The 16,046-nt window shown below is 41.9% G+C and overlaps 1 protein-coding gene and 1 pseudogene across 3 annotated transcripts in view; one reads left to right on the plus strand and one right to left on the minus strand.

Annotated features, from left to right (window-relative positions):
* The window catches only part of DTNA (dystrobrevin alpha), a 356,746-nt gene that overhangs the window by 68,745 nt on the left and 271,955 nt on the right, over positions 1-16,046 (plus strand). The gene's annotated exons all lie outside the window — the stretch shown is intronic.
* LOC130045525 (heterogeneous nuclear ribonucleoproteins C1/C2-like) lies at positions 9,076-14,869 on the minus strand (annotated as a pseudogene).

The following is a 16,046-nucleotide window of genomic DNA, read 5'->3' on the forward strand; positions in this document are numbered from 1 at the left end:
GTATCACAATTGATGCTAATTATGTGAAATATTTCAGGGCCAAAATTTTAATTTTATATGTGTATGTATAGATGTATTTTGTTTATGTACATACATATATACACATTCTGAGTAGATAATAGATTCTTTGCAGACAAATATTTTATCTTAATTTTTTCTATTTAATTATGATACTTTAAATATTTATTAAATGAATAAGCACAATCCCAAAACAAATGTTACAGGTGAAGATCATGAACCTATTTTCTACGTAGAATTTTATTTAAAGTAAGTATTCTGTAATACAAAAGCACGTGCTTTGCGTATATGAGACCTGAATTCACTCCCTGGCACCACAAACACTCAAAAATGATGATAAATAAAATGGTTTCTAAAGGGGAAAATCCACTAAAATAGTGTGATAGTAAGTAATTAAAATAAGTCAACTTTTGTATTTTGCTTCATTATTTTTATGCTCATTGATATGAGTCAATCCTTAATATCCTGGCTTTACATACATCTTACTTCTTCATGTTAGTCATTGATAAACTCTAGCAATTTAAAATTGGAATAAAATATCTTTTATTTTTATTAGACACTGACAGTAAACAAAAACAATCTATGCTTTAGAAATAGAATGTTCTATATTCTCATTTTAACCTACTTTACTTTGAATGATTATTATAAACTGCAAAGCATATTTGTTATATGAGCTATGCCAGTTGACAATGAAAAGGGTGTTCTTACCAGAAGAGAGAAAAAATCTGTGTTTTTCTTTGTTTCAAAGTGTGTGTTGCAACATTCTTTAAACACATAGCTCAAATATGGTTATGACAATAGCATATTTTAGCATCACTTTTAAACATGAAACAGGTTTCCCTAAGAACATTGTTTTCCTAACATTCTTAAAAAGTAAGTGAGATGAAATTTCGACTACCGTGCTTGGAATCCTTAAGACCTATACAGAGGCATTCACTTCTGAAACCATTGTCCCCCTCCTTCCCCCCCCCCCCCCACTCAGGGATACTTTTCCATTTAAAACACATAGTGTAGTTAGAGATTATACTCTTTAGAATTTTAAAGGACTGGCAACAGAACTTGTTTTGTCCTCTAAATTACATATTTGATGTTTGCTTCTTCACAAAATTATAGTTGAACTTACCCACCAGAACAATGATTTTTTTGTGTTTGTTTTGGGACCACACCTGCTGTGCTCAGAGCTTAGCTTGGCTCTACCATAAGGGATCATTTCTGGTAGTGCTCAGGGGACCTTTTATGGATGGGGGATCAAGCCTAGATTGGCTGCATGCAAGGCTAGTGGCTTACCCACTGTAGTATATTTTCGTCTTCTGGAGCAATGGCTTTTATAGAATATAGTTGAAACTTGAAAATGTTTTGATTTCTTCACAAATCAGTAATTTAGCTGAATAAAGGGAAAAAGTCATTCTTAGTATATGTGACAAGTGATAGAAACCATACTAATATTTTGCTGCTTGCTGTTTTAGAAGATTATGAAAAGATGCTTATAGCGACATCTTGCCCCATAATCATTCTCATTTTGGAATTTTATTTCGCAGTGTGGTTTTTATTAACCCAGGAATACATTTTTTTCTCTCAACTTTATCTACCTGTGCTTGTGCAGAGGAAAATTAAAACTGCTATGTCACAATTATTCAATTACAGCAAAAAATATTACTATGGTTAAATCATTACATGTACTTTTTTCTTTCCATTGTCCAAATTATCATTATTTGTCATTTTAAGATGTTAATATAACTTCCTTTTTCTCCATATACTGTAGGCTATGGTAAAGTGATGTGACTATATTTGTGATATTTTCTGTCATTGACTGTTCTGTCTTGGCTGAAGGACATTTATTTAATAGCAAATGTGTCTTAAAATAAAAATGATGACTAAAAGATTTTGCTAAAAACATTAAGAAAAATATATACGGATACAAATGAACACACACGAAAATTCTTTATCCACTAGTGAATTCTACTTCTCTTCACTTTTCACAAACCTTGTAGGTGGAAACTGGATAATAAGGAAGACTTTCTCTCCTGAGAGTATGTGGAACTCTTAATGGGTGATTTTAAATAGGACAGTAAAAAGCAAAGCTTGCTCCCTAAGCATCTGGGCACAAATATCTAATTGCAGGGGCAGCCCAGCAAATGTGTGTTTTTAACAAGCCTCCAGTTAATTGTGAAATGTATTTTGGGGGGAGAATTGGGGGTGTTAGGGTTATGGTCAGTGGGGGTATTTCTGCTTATGGGTTTTGTACTGAGAGCATTGCTGCAAGCAAGTGCTTGGGGCCTGTGGTGCCAGCACTTGAGCCCCCAATGCAAAAGATTGAGGGTCACATGGTGCCAGGGTTTGAACCCTCTGCAAAAGATTGAGGGGTCACATAGTGCCAGGGTTTGAACCCTCTGCAAAAGATTGTGAAGCAACATTTGAGAACTACTGATTAGAAGAAAAGTTACTGTAACAACACTACTGAGAGAGTATCACTGTCATCCTATTGGTCATCGATTTCCTCGAACAGACACTAGTAACGTCTCCTTCATCCTAACCCTGAGATTTTAGAAAGTGCCACAGGTGAGGCTCTTTCAGGATCAGGAGAATGAGACCCATCATTGTTACTGGTTTTTGGCATATTGAATATGCCACGGGGAGTTTGCCAGACTCTGCCGTGTGGGCAGGATACTTTGGGTAGCCTGCCAAGTTCTCCAGAGTAAGAACTACATAATAAGATGTCGCATTTGTGGCCGCACACTTCTGGGAGTTGGGTTTTATAGTCTCTGGGTCTTGGCTGTTGAAGGAATACACGGCGCTGGGGGCAGTTGGTGGGTGTAACGCCTACATAATGGAAGATGGAGGATCTGGGTGGAGGAGGCCCAGTCCCAATTCGAGCAGGCTTGGAGATCTCAGCCCCGGGTAGCGCACACCTGGGTTCCTCTGCTGGTTTCTTCATGCGTGAAGTTCGTCCAAACATGTGGAGAGTGGTCTTAAGCATGGTTGTGGCTGGAACCAGAGGTCTTCAGCTGCCGGGGCTCTGCTCGGGGTGTGGAGAGAGTACACAAAACAATTCCTTACATTCCATACTATCCTTGCTCTGAAGAGATGGTACAGGGGTTTAGGCGCTTGCCTGAGAACTGCTGGGTCTGACCCAAAATGCATGACACCCCCCCCCCAAAAAAAAACAGTACTATTCATAAACATCCTTCCCTGAATTTGTTGGTTAGTTGTAGGAAAAACTGCTGTAATGAGGAACCCATGGTTATAATGCAAAATAAACTACAAACACTGTCCTCCCGTTGTTCATCGATTTGCTTGAGCGGACCCAGTAAGTCTCCATTTTTGAGACTTGTTGTTACTATGTTTGGCATATTGAATACGTCACAGGTAGCCAGGCTTTGCCGCACAGGCGAGATACTCTCCATAGCTTGTCGGACTCTCCGAGACGGGCAGAAGAATCAAAACCTGCTCTGACGGGCTGGCTGCGCGCAAGGCAAATACCCTACCGCTGTGCTATCGCTCCAGCCCGGTCATAATGCAGATTTTAAAAATACACACACATATATATGTGTGTATGTAATATATATAGCAATAGCACAGCAGGTAGGGGTTTGCCTTGCACGCAGCCAACATGGCCGGCCCAAATTCAATTTCTCCGGCCCTCTCGGAGAGCCTGGCAAGCTACTGAGAGTATCTTGCCTGCATGGTAAAGCCTGGCAAGCTACCCGTGACGTATTTGATATGCCAAACACAGTAACAATAAAGTCTCATGATGGAGATGTTACTGGGCCCGCTTGAGAAAATCGATGAACAACGGGAGAACAGTGACAGTGAAGAGTGGCATATATATGTATATATATATATATATATACATATATATATGCCATATATATACACACTAGGGGCTGGAGCGATAGTACAGCAGTAGGGCGTTCGCCTTACAAGTAGGCCAACATGGCCGACCCGAGTTCGATTCCTCCTACTTTTACTTATATATACACTATATATATATATATATATATATATATATATATATGCGACTCTTCACTGTCACTGTTGCCACTCTTCACTGTCACTGTTCTCCCATTGTTCATCGATATACATATCGATATATGGATATATATATATATATTTGCTCGAGCGGGCCCAGTAACATCTCCATTGGAGACTTTGTTGTTACTGTGTCTGGCATATCGAATACTCTCGGTAGCTTGCCAGGCTCTCCGAGAGGGGCGGAGGAATCGAACTCGGGTCGGCCATGTTGGCCGCTTGTAAGGCGAACGCCCTACCCGCTGTGCTATCGCTCCAGCCCATATATATATATAAGGTAAAAGGTAAAGGCCCTCCCGTTGATCGTCGATTTGCTTGAGAGGGCCCAGTAACGTCTCCATTGGAGACTTTGTTGTTACTGTGTCTGGCATATCGAATACTCTCGGTAGCTTGCCGGGCTCTCCGAGAGGGGCAGAGGAATCGAACTCGGGTCAGCCATGTTGGCCGCTTGTAAGGCGAACGCCCTACCGCTGTGCTATCGCTCCAGCCCATATATATATATATATATATATATATATATATATATATATATATATATTGCCACCCTGAGCAGAGCCCTGGCAGCCAAAGACCTCCTGAGCGCCAGGCTTTCTTCACCAGCACCACACAAAGAGGGGTGGGTTGAGTTTCCCTCCCCACCCTGAGCAGAGCACTGGCAGCCAAAGACCTCTGGAACCCAGCCACAGCCATGCTCAAGGCCACTCTCCACAAGGCCACTCTCCACATGCTCAGACATGCTCGGACAAGCCTCACACATGAAGGAACGAGCAGAGGAACCCAGGTGTGTGAGTCCTGGGGCTGAGATCTCCAAGCCTGCTCAGATTGAGACTGGGTCTCCTCTACCCAGATCCCCCATTTTCCAGTAGCTAGGCAGTCACACCCCCAAACTGTCCATGGCTCCATGAAATCCCATCAACAGCCAAGATCCAGAGACTATAAAACAAAGTTCTGGGAAGCACACGGCTGCATATGCAGCCCTGCGACCTCTTACAGTCTAGTTATCCTTTTCAGAGAGCCCAGCAAGCTACCGAGAATATCCTGCTCCCACGGCAGAGCCTGGCAAGCTCCCATGGAGTATTCAATATGCCAAATACAGTAACAATGAAGTGTCTCATTACCCTGACCTTGAAAGAGACTCCAATGCATTGGGAAGGACAAGTAAGGAGAGGCTGTTAAAATCTCAGGGCTAGGATGAATGCAGACGTTACTGGTGCCCGCTCAAGCAAATCGATGAATAATGGGATGACAGTGACAATAATGCAGTGATATATATAGTCCAACACTCATGTCTGTAGTGTATTTACCTCATGAGTTTTAAGTTTTCAAATGCCACGGCATTGTACTGGGTTGACTAATTGCCACCCAGTGTTCATGACCATAGGGAATTTCAGAATGTAGTCTAATTTGGAAAGAAGGTCTTTGTGTAAGAATTAAAGATAAAGTGTAAGAGTTAAAGATGAAGTCTATAGGATTAGGAGATGCCTTAATCTAATCCTGGTATCCTAGTTAGATAAGACAGAGAGACATAGAGGGCAGAAGGCTACAGAGACAGAGTCTGAAGCTAGGCTGCTCCAGACCTACAACTCCACAGATGGATTCTCCCCCACAGCCTTGGGGAGGAGCCAGCCGAGCTGTCACTTTGATGCTTTGATCCATTGTTTTAAGCCAACGAGGCAAAATTGTGATGACTATTAATAAAGGAGAGTGATAGGGGTGGTCTTTAGAGGATTTATATTTTATGAGTATTCTTTGATTTATTCTTGCTTCATAAAGGCCTTCTCATGAAAATATGTTCTGTAAAGGCCTGTCCCATTCTCCACTCCATAGTCATGCTCCCTTCTAGCTTGAGCTATGATAGTCATGCTTATAGACTTTTTTTGGAGAGGAACAAAACCTCTCCTAGAAAAATATTAATTTAACCCTTTTTATTGTAGAGAAATATTTACATATATTTAATGAGAAATCACAACTATTATCTCTCATCTTTTAATAAAAATTTAGATTGACATGAATTGTGCTTTTAAGCTGCTTTTATACTTGGTTGTTCAAATATACATCCACCCTTTTAATTGGAGCACTTTATATGCAAATAACTAATACTCTAAGTGTATCTATCTCTTCTTCTGTTGTGTCTCCTTATGTCATGAACGCACTCACGCTCCACAAGCTGGGTTAATTAGAGTTGTGTGCTCATGTGTGCTTGTGTGTTCTCATGTGGTGGCTGCCAGCTGTAGATCTAAGACAAAGCATAGAGATTTACAAAGCTAAACCCTTTGTCTCCTAAATACATAATGCATGTAATTATGAATAATAGACTTCTTAAGGAGCCTGGCTTAAGTAAGTGGATTTGCATTCACTGAATCTTATGTGAGATCCTTTGTTATGTTTTCTCACCTCAAAACTTTGGGAAGTGCATATGTGTATATACATATATCACGATCACGATCATCCTGTTGTTTGTTGATTTCCTCAAGCAGGCACCAGTAACGTCTCCTTCTTCCTAGCCCTGAGATTTTAAAAGAGCCGTTGCTCTTTCAGGATTAGGAGAATGAGACCCAACATTGTTACTGGTATTTGGCATATTGAATACGACATGGGAAGTTTTCCAGACTCTGCCGTGCGGGCAGGATACTTTTGGTAGCCTTTCAGGTTCTCCAAAGGAAAAATAAGAAAATGAGATGTCACGCGGCCGCAAATACGGCCATGTGCTTCCAGGAGCTGGGTTTTATAGTCTCTGCGTCTTGGCCGTTGATGGGACCAACCTGGCGCAGGCAGCAGCTGGTGGGTGTGACGCCTACCTAATGGAAGATGGAGGGTCTAGGTGGAGAAGGCTCAGTCTCAATCCGAGTAGGCTTGGAGACCTCAGCCCTGGGACCCGCATGCCTGGGTTCCTCTGCCAGTTCTTTCATGCATGAGGCCTATCCGGATGTGTGGAGAGTGATCCCAGCATGGCTGTGGCTGGCTCTGGAGGTCCTCAGCTGCTGGTGCTCTGCTTGGGGTGGAGGGGGGGAGAGAAACTCAACCCTTCCCCCCTCCAAGGGGCCCTGGTGAGGACAGCCAGGTGTGGGGTCAGGAGATGTATATATGTATATATGTGTACATATATATGTATATATGTATATATATGTATTTATATACATATAAGTTGATGACAGTACCCATCAGCTCAGGGCTAATCCAGGCTGTGCACTCTGGGATCACTCCTGCTAGTTCTTGGGGGACCATATGTAGTATTGGGAATCTAACCTGAGTAGTGCCTAGGCTACTTTCTCTCTAGTCCCTCCTCACAAGACAATTTATATGAATTTTTAAATTATTTGAATGTCTTAAAAGAGGCATTCTATTTTACTGTTTTCGTAGGGGCCAGAGAGATGGTACAATGGATAGGGCACTTGGCCTTGCACATGGCTGACCCATGTTCAATCCCTATCACCCATATGGTTCCCACACACTGCTAGGAGTAATTTCTGAGTACCTAGCTGTTAGTATATCCTGAGCACATCTGGATGTGGTCCAAAAACAAACAAAACAATACAAACAAAAGAAGTGATATGTTGATTTTCAATGTATTAAACCAAACTCTTTGAAGAGCTGTGTGCACTATATGTAGATACATGCGATTCTATACTAATCATTAATATTTTGTCCAATCTTTTAGTCTGTGTCAGTTAGGATAGAGCAGAACAGAATCCTGGTTTTAAGGAGCAGCAGGACAATAAAGAGACAATTATGAATCAGCTTAAATGCAGAATTGAGGCTCTTCAGCAGAAGAACTTAATCAAGAGTTTTGTATTGGTTTCCTAGGGCTGCTGTAATAAATTAGGACAGATTCAATAGCTTAAAACAATAAAACTTTAGTTTCTTATAATTTTAGAGCATAGAAGTTCAAAACCAAAGCCCCGGTAGGGCACACACTCTCAGAAAGTGGTCAGGCTGGTTCCTGCCTTCTTCTTCTGCTTCTGTGGCCTCAGGTGCTCCCTGGCTTATGCCTAAAGCCACACCTAAGTCCAGTCCATTTACATCTTCAAATGGTCCTCCCTCAACTTTTCTTTTGTCTTACCTTTAGGACCCACACCATCCCAAGTTATCTCATCTCAAGATTTTAAAATTTAATCACATTTTGATAGCCACTGTTTAGCCCAATACAGCTGTCTCAGGAAGTGACACTTCCAATATGCTCTATGTTGAGCATAGTTGAGGCAAGAAGAAAGAAAACATTGTCGGTTCTCTTTTAGGAATAGCTAGCATGTAATGTCTGCAACATTCCATTTCCACTGTAGCACAGTGTCAGGTGCTTGACAAGAACTCAACAATGATAGTTCTCATGTGCTCATCAAACTGTTCTGTAGGCAAGTGGAAGACAAGTCTAGGTATCAGGAAAATGATCTTGGTTGGACAGAAGGCTGTTTAAAATTACCAGTGGAATGTGTGTGAAGATGTTAGAGCATAAAGCAAAGACCAAAATACAATCCATATTTGAAAAATTGACTAAGTAGAGACGGAGAACTTGCTGGGAAAACAAGAGGGCCCCTCTAAGGTCTGGATGTGTAGTATCTGTACATCTCTAAACCACTGGATGCAACACTACCACAAGCATTAAATCAACGCTGCTGTACAAGAATTTAAAATGCACCTGATGACAGTTGTGGTGTGGGAGTGAATCTGGGTTAAACAAGAGGGATGGGGATATGGACTGATGGGACTAGAGTGGGAACATCATAGGACTGAAAACTTACTGTAAGTTCCAATGTAGGTGTCTAAATAAAGTTTAAAATGAGAAGATAGACGTGGAGTTAATGAAGATGAGTAAGAAACAAACAACCACGTTTGGAAAGCTTTGACATAAGCAGTTTCAGAAAGGAGGAAGTCAGTTTATAGAGAGTTAAAAATGGAACAAAGTTTGATAAATTGTTTCCTAAAAATTTCAGAGAAAGAGTCTTGAAAAAATTCAGCGTGAGGACATGTGTCCATGACCTCTCCCCTTGGGACCCAAGAACAGATTCGACAAGTTGTTCGGAATCAGTACAATCACTGTGCTGGAGTCTCGTGCTCATAACCTTTCTTCCCATTGCAGGAGGCCTTACCATACTCACTCAACTGGAAGAGCAGTTTACGAACTGTGATTTTGACTCTGATCTTCCATGTAAAAAAATGTTCTTCAGGCTTGCCACTGAATCTGCGGTAAAACATCAGTTAGGCATATGTAAGGGAGACTTAGAGACTTTCCCAATGAGTTGTGTGAAATAGAACACAAATTAAGGGACCTCTTATTTTTAAACACTAGAGATTTTATTTTATTTTTTTAATTTTCCAAACACACACTAGAGATTTAAAGCTGTTTTGTAAGTTGATGCCTCCATCCTCTTTTTCCTTTGGAACAGTTAAATCAATATGGGCTTTTAAAAGTCAATAACAGTAACAGGTTTACTTAATGGTGATAATCTCAATGTTGCAAAAACACGGGGCAAATTTTGCCTGGTCAGTATATCAATTTGGCCTGTTTTTCCATTTCACATTAAGGCATACTTAACATAGTGTTAGTTGCAGTAGAACTATATTCTAATAAGTTTGCATCAACTAGTTTTTTAACATTTAAGAACAGTAAGTGTGGATATTTTGCATGTTATTTTCTTAAATTGTTAGGTGGGGGGGGGGAGTGGGCTACACCCAGTGTTGCTCAGGAGTTACTCCTAGCACTGGTGGTGGTTGAAGGATTGATTGTTTTAAGTGCTAGGGACTGAAGTGAACTGGGTTCTGCAAAGGCAAGCATCTTAACCTTTATACTATCTCTCTGACCCTTGTATATTGTTACTTTAAATAGTATTAATTATTGGTGAATTTTTGGTTTCTAGATTTATGAGAGTGTGCTCATTTCAAAAACTAAGAATTAGCTTTGTGTTAATTACCTTACAAAGCTGAGTTTTCAAGTCAAGCTAAAAAAGAAAAAGAATTAAAGTAATTCTCCAGAGGCCAAAGATGTTAAAGCATTTGCCTTGCATAGAACTGCCCCTGACTTTGCCTATTATGAACACCACTTGGCATGATCCCTGAGTAGAGCCAGAAGTAAGCCCTGATCACTGCTGGATACAGAACAAAAGTCAGAAATCAAATTAAATTAACTCTTTAGTTGTTAAATGGTTTTAGACTAAAAAAAAATTGGATATGATCTAAAGGGGATTATTTAAAATTTTGTCTTAAAAGATTAGCTTTAAAAGTAGAATTATAAAGCGAGTGGTCAATAAAAATTAGTTAAAAAGTGTAACCTTTGATTATATTATTTTGATACTCTTCTGTAATAACTAATATATATACATATAATATAAAACATAGGAGAAGGACCACATGGAGGGTGCGGGAACCACAGATCCCGGAGGAAAAAGAAAAAAAAAAAAAAAACAGGTTCCAAAAAGAGCCGAGATCACCGGCAAGTTCCAGATGGAGTAGGTGCTGCATCCCGCCTCCCCCAGATGGAACCCCGGTGACCAGAAGCCTCTACAAACACAGCTCGAGTATGCGGGAACGAGGACTTTTTCTCAAAACCGTGCGGCCGCATAAGCGGCCGCGCGACATCTCTCTATATACAAAGTGATCAATGAGAAGTAAACCACCCAATCTTTCTCCCTGAAAATCAGAGTTAAGTTTGGAGCACGGCCACAGCCCCAGAAACACAAGGACTTAATGCAGAACCCAGCAGCTTAGAGCAGAAAAGTGAATGGACGATGCGTTAACCCAGGCCATCATTTCTGCCCAGAGGGGAAAGGGTGTTGCCCCATTCGCCCTCTCTTCTCTGGAAAGAAGGATGGCGGCCGCATGGGAGCCTTGTGGACAGCAGGTATGAGCCGGGGGTGAGGGGGCGACTAAAACCTCACGAGAAGGGGGGCGTTCCGGTCCGTCCTTCACGCCCTACCGAGGTCACCAGTTGCCCCCCACGAGCGGCTCCCCAGCACAGCCACAGTCCCAGAAGCACAAGGACTTAATGCAGAACCCGGCAGCTTGGAGCAGAAAAGTGAAAGGACTATGCGTTAATCCAGGCAATCATTTCTGCCCAGAGGGGAAAGGGTGTTGCTCCCTTCCGCCCTCCTCCCTCTGGAAAGAAAGATGGCGGCCACATGGGAGCCTTGTGGACAGCAGGTATGAGCCGGGGGTGTGGGGGCGACTAGAACCTCATGGGAAGGGGGGCGTTCCGGTCCGTCCTTCACGCCCTACCGAGGTCACCAGTCGCCCCCCACGAGCGGCTCTCCAGCACAGCCACGGCCCCAGAAGCACAAGGACTTAATGCAGAACCCAGCAGCTTGGAGCAGAAAAGTGAACGGACTATGTGTTGATCCAGGCCATCAAGTCTGCCGGAGGGGAAAGGGTGTTGCCCCATTCGCCCTCTCCTCTCTGGAAAGAAAGATGGCGGCCACATGGGAGCCTTGTGGACAGCAGGTATGAGCCGGGAGTGTGGGGGCGACTAAAACCTCATGGGAAGGGGGGCGTCTCAGACCGCCCTTCACGCCCTACCGAGGCCACCAGTTGCCCCCACGAGCGGCTCTCCAGCACGGCCACAGCCCCAGAAGCACAATGACCTAATGCAGAACCCAGCAGCTTGGAGCAGAAAAGTGAAAGGACTATCATTTCTGCCCAGAGGGGAAAGGGTGTTGCTCCCTTCCGCCCTCCTCCCTCTGGAAAGAAAGATGGCGGCCGCATGGGAGCCTTGTGGACAGCAGGTATGAGCCGGGGGAGTGGGGGTGACTAAAACTTCATGGGTCGGGGGGCATTCTGGTCCGTCCTTCACGCCCTACCGAGGTCACCAGTCGCCCCCCGCGAGCGGCTCTCCAGCACGGCCATGGCCCCAGAAGCACAAGGACTTAATGCAGAACCCAGCAGCTTGGAGCAGAAAAGTGAACGGACTATGCGTTGATCCAGGCCATCAAGTCTGCTGGAGGGGAAAGGGTGTTGCCCCATTCGCCCTCTCCTCTCTGGAAAGAAAGATGGCGGCCACATGGTAGCCTTGTGGACAGCAGGTATGAGCCGGGAGTGTGGGGGCGACTAAAACCTCATGGGAGGGGGGCGTTTCGCTCCGCCGTTCACACCCTACCGAGGCCACCGGTTGCCCCCCGCGAGCGGCTCTCCAGCACGGCCACGACTCCAGAACACAGAAACCAATTTCTTAACTATCTGACTTTCAGTAGAAATACCTCCAGGGTCAATAGGTAAAATAGCAGAAATCCAAAACCAACATTTAATTCTTGAACCCAGCTGTAGAAAGCAAATCACTTCACAATGCTTTTTCAGCATGTCTGATTTGGGGGGGGGGGGTGTAAACTCTAAAAAATAGTGGTGAATCTTTTATTGAAACAATGAATCTAATCAAAGCAGATAGAGTATTAACTAGAATTCATCTGCCTCACAGGGACGGGGAGGGGTGGGGGGTGGGGTTTTATTGGGGTTCTTCATGGTAAAAAATAAGTATTGGTAAAGGGAAATGTGTTTGATATTTGCATGACTGAGACATAAACCTGAAAGCTTTGTAACCTTTCCCACAGTGATTCAATAAATAAAAAAAAAAACATATATATGTGTGTGTTGTTTATACTAACATGGAATTTATACTATCATGGCAATAAACAGCTATTTTTTTAGGTTTGAAATTCACAGTGTTACAGATAGTTTATTATTCCACTGGTATTATTCTATTAAGTTTAATTAAGGCATGATTCTAAGGCATTGCCACAATTTAGAAAATTCTGGTAATATTATTTTACTTTTTAGCAGTTATATTCACAAGCCACATATATGTATCTAATAAAAATTTAATATTTTCACCCCAAAGAAAATTCTTATTTCTGTAAAAATTTTATCCTTTCCCTACATATGTCATTATTAAGTTCTTTAATTCTGCAGATTTCGTTTTTAAAGATACAATAGTATGTTATTTTCCAGCATGTTAAAATTTACAATAGCATACAGTAGTATGCTACTTTCCTACATGTTTTCTTTACATGCTATTGTCATCTGGAGAAATTTTTTCTTTGAAATACTGAGAAAATAAAGTGATTTTTGTAAATATAAAAATACTCTATATGAGCAATAGATTGGAAAATGGGACACATTCAATATGAATCTGTGTCTGATGTTCACGCTAAATGAAGAGTAATTTTACAAAATTTTAGTCAAAAAACAATAATTGTGGTATTTTATCATTTATCAGAGGTCAAATATTTTATACTGACAATAATTTGGTGTAGAGTAACTTCAAATCACATTCTGCATTGTGGTGTATGTATGTGTGTGAGAGTGTGGATGTGATACTAGGATTTTAAAACAATCACTACTGATTTGATAAAGATATAACTAAGCTGAAATTTTATTATAAATAAGGTAATTTTATAAAGGAAAAGTAAAGATTGTGCGGGTGAAGAAAACTTTTGGTTCAGGATTTATGTCTTTTTTTTACTAGTAATTATTTTAATAGATGCATTTGACATGCCAACTCTCATTCACAAAAATACACTTCTACATTCGTGTTGAACAGTTCCACATTGCACTCTCATGCGGGGTTAAACACACATGCCTCAAATTCAAAGCTGCTCTCAAGTACTACTTAACTAGTGCAGTTGCCTTTGCAGTTAGGGAAGCAACTACTGAACTCATGTACGAATAGAAGGAACTGTACTCCCTGTACAACAAGAGATTGTCTTGGAGACAGTTGATAAAATTCATACATCCTTTTTATTGTTAAGTCATAAATATGCATCAAAATTAAAAGCAAAAATTACAGGGTAAGACTTAACTACTAGAAGTGTCAAAGGAATTGAAAATGGGATTATGTGCAGGGCAATATGTATGAATGAATACGGGAAGAACAAGGACAGAAAGAGCAGTGAGCATGTGCTGAAGATACTAGGAGAGAGGATCTGGTGAAAATTTTGGTCTTAGACAAGCACCTAGATAATAAGACAAATCTCCTAAACCCCACTAGGTGTTTAAGAGTTTCACTCTCACCACTGACACTGTCTCTGTCATCCTCTCCTTTTGCCATCTCACCATCCTTGATCAAGTCCAGCTGGTCTTGTTCCCCCTAATCTTCATTATCATCAGCAGCAAGTAGGTCGCCCTCCTCAGCAGAGCCATCTGCAACCCCCGGCCCCCACCCCCAGACTCCCATCTTCATTCACCTTATTCTCTTCTTTCTTCAGGGAGTTGCTGCTCTGCTCTTCTGATTCATCATTCTTCATCTCTACTGCTTATTTGCTCTGCTCCTTTTCATTTGTTTCCAGCTTTTTGTTTTATCTGAGTCAGCTCCTTCTTGATAGCCTGAATGTCATCTTTCAACTTCTCAGACTTGGAAGATCCTCTCTGGCCACTCTTAGAACTGAAGTCACTTTTTCCCTATCGTGAGGTGTTTCCTGATACATGCTGGCGTTTTGTGGGCACTCCAGCCCACGCAATAGGGAGGGGAGGAACACAGGCTGCATAACTCTCACGGTAATCCCGGGAAAAGTCAGAGTCCAAATCAAAAGAGGCGCAATCCATTGTTCCAGATCATTTCACACCTGCTTTTCCTCCGTTTTCTTTTGGCTTGCGGCCAGATTAATGTCTAAAACCTGGTGAGCAATCATTCTGCCACCCTCTTCTGCCTCAGCAGCACAGGCCTTTCTCTCATTAACACATCGAACAAAGGCAAAGCCCTTATGAACAGAGCAGGCAACAATTTGCCATATTTTGAGAAGATTGGCTCCACAGCAGGCTTCTTGACCACCAGAATATTCAGATTCCCAGTGAATACATGGGAGTTCCTGGAGCGAGGGTCTGTCTTGTTGGTAAGGATGCTGGCCATCATCCTTGATGATTCAGTTCCTCACAGAGAATTTAGCTGAAGATCAAAAAATCTCACAAGGGGGAAGAAGAAGGGATTCATTTCATTTTTTTCTTTTTCTTTTTAAATTTTTATTAGTGAAACTCCATGAGGTACAGTTATAGACTTACAGATTTTTGTGCTTGGGTTTCAGTTATACAGTGATCAAGTGCCCATCCCTCCACCAGTGCTCATTCTCCACCAGTAATCCCAGTATCCCTCCCACCCCCCATCCCCCCATCCCACCCTGCCTCTGTGGCAGGGCATTCCCTTTTGTTCTCTCTCTCCTTTTGGGTGCTGTGGTTTGCAAAAGAGGAATTGAGTGGTGGCAATCATGTTCGGTCTATAGTCTACTTTCAGCATGCATCTCCCATCCTGGGCGGATCTTCCCAACACCCTTTATTGGTGCTCCCTTCTCTATCTTAGCTGCCTTTACCCCTAGAGTGTGCGGCTGGCCTCCAAGCCATGGAGTAAACCTCCTGGTACTTATCTCGACTATTCTTGGGTATTAGTCTCCTATTTTGTTACTTTATGTTCCACAGATGAATGCAAAGGAATTTTTTTATTGAATAGACCCTTCCAAAACTTGATTAGGTTTCAGTCATGCAGTGTTCCAACATTCATCCCGAATCTACCACAAGTGTTTGTGGGGTAGAGGGTAGGTAAGATAAAGAAGGGACCAGAGATTCGATTCTGAATCTCCTACTCCTGGGTTCTATGTGGAAAAGTCAACTACTGTTTAAGGTGGGCAGCGTTGTCTCAACTGCTCAGTCTTGCCTCTTCACACAATGGCCAAAATTTATCTTTTTTATGCAAAATTTCCCACCTGCCACTCATTTTCACTTTGTTTGCATATTGTCTTCTGACTTAATTTTTTTATCCTTTCATTTTCACACTTCTTTCTCTATTTTTTTATACAAATATAAGCCAAGACCATTTCTTTCTCTAACCTTAAGTTACTCTGTGCTCAACAAAAAAAAATTTCCATCTATTACTATTTACTTTTACAGTTTACCTTAAAACAGCAATTATTTAAAAGCGATGGGCTGGAGCAATAGCATAGCAGGTAGCAATCGCATAGCATTGCCTTGCACGTGGCTGACCCGGGTTCGATTCCTCCGCCCCTCTCGGATAGCCCAGCAAGCTATTGAGAGTATGC

The sequence above is a fragment of the Sorex fumeus genome, unplaced genomic scaffold (assembly GCF_029834395.1).
Source record: "Sorex fumeus unplaced genomic scaffold, SorFum_2.1 ptg000128l, whole genome shotgun sequence".
Taxonomy (NCBI): domain Eukaryota; kingdom Metazoa; phylum Chordata; class Mammalia; order Eulipotyphla; family Soricidae; genus Sorex; species Sorex fumeus.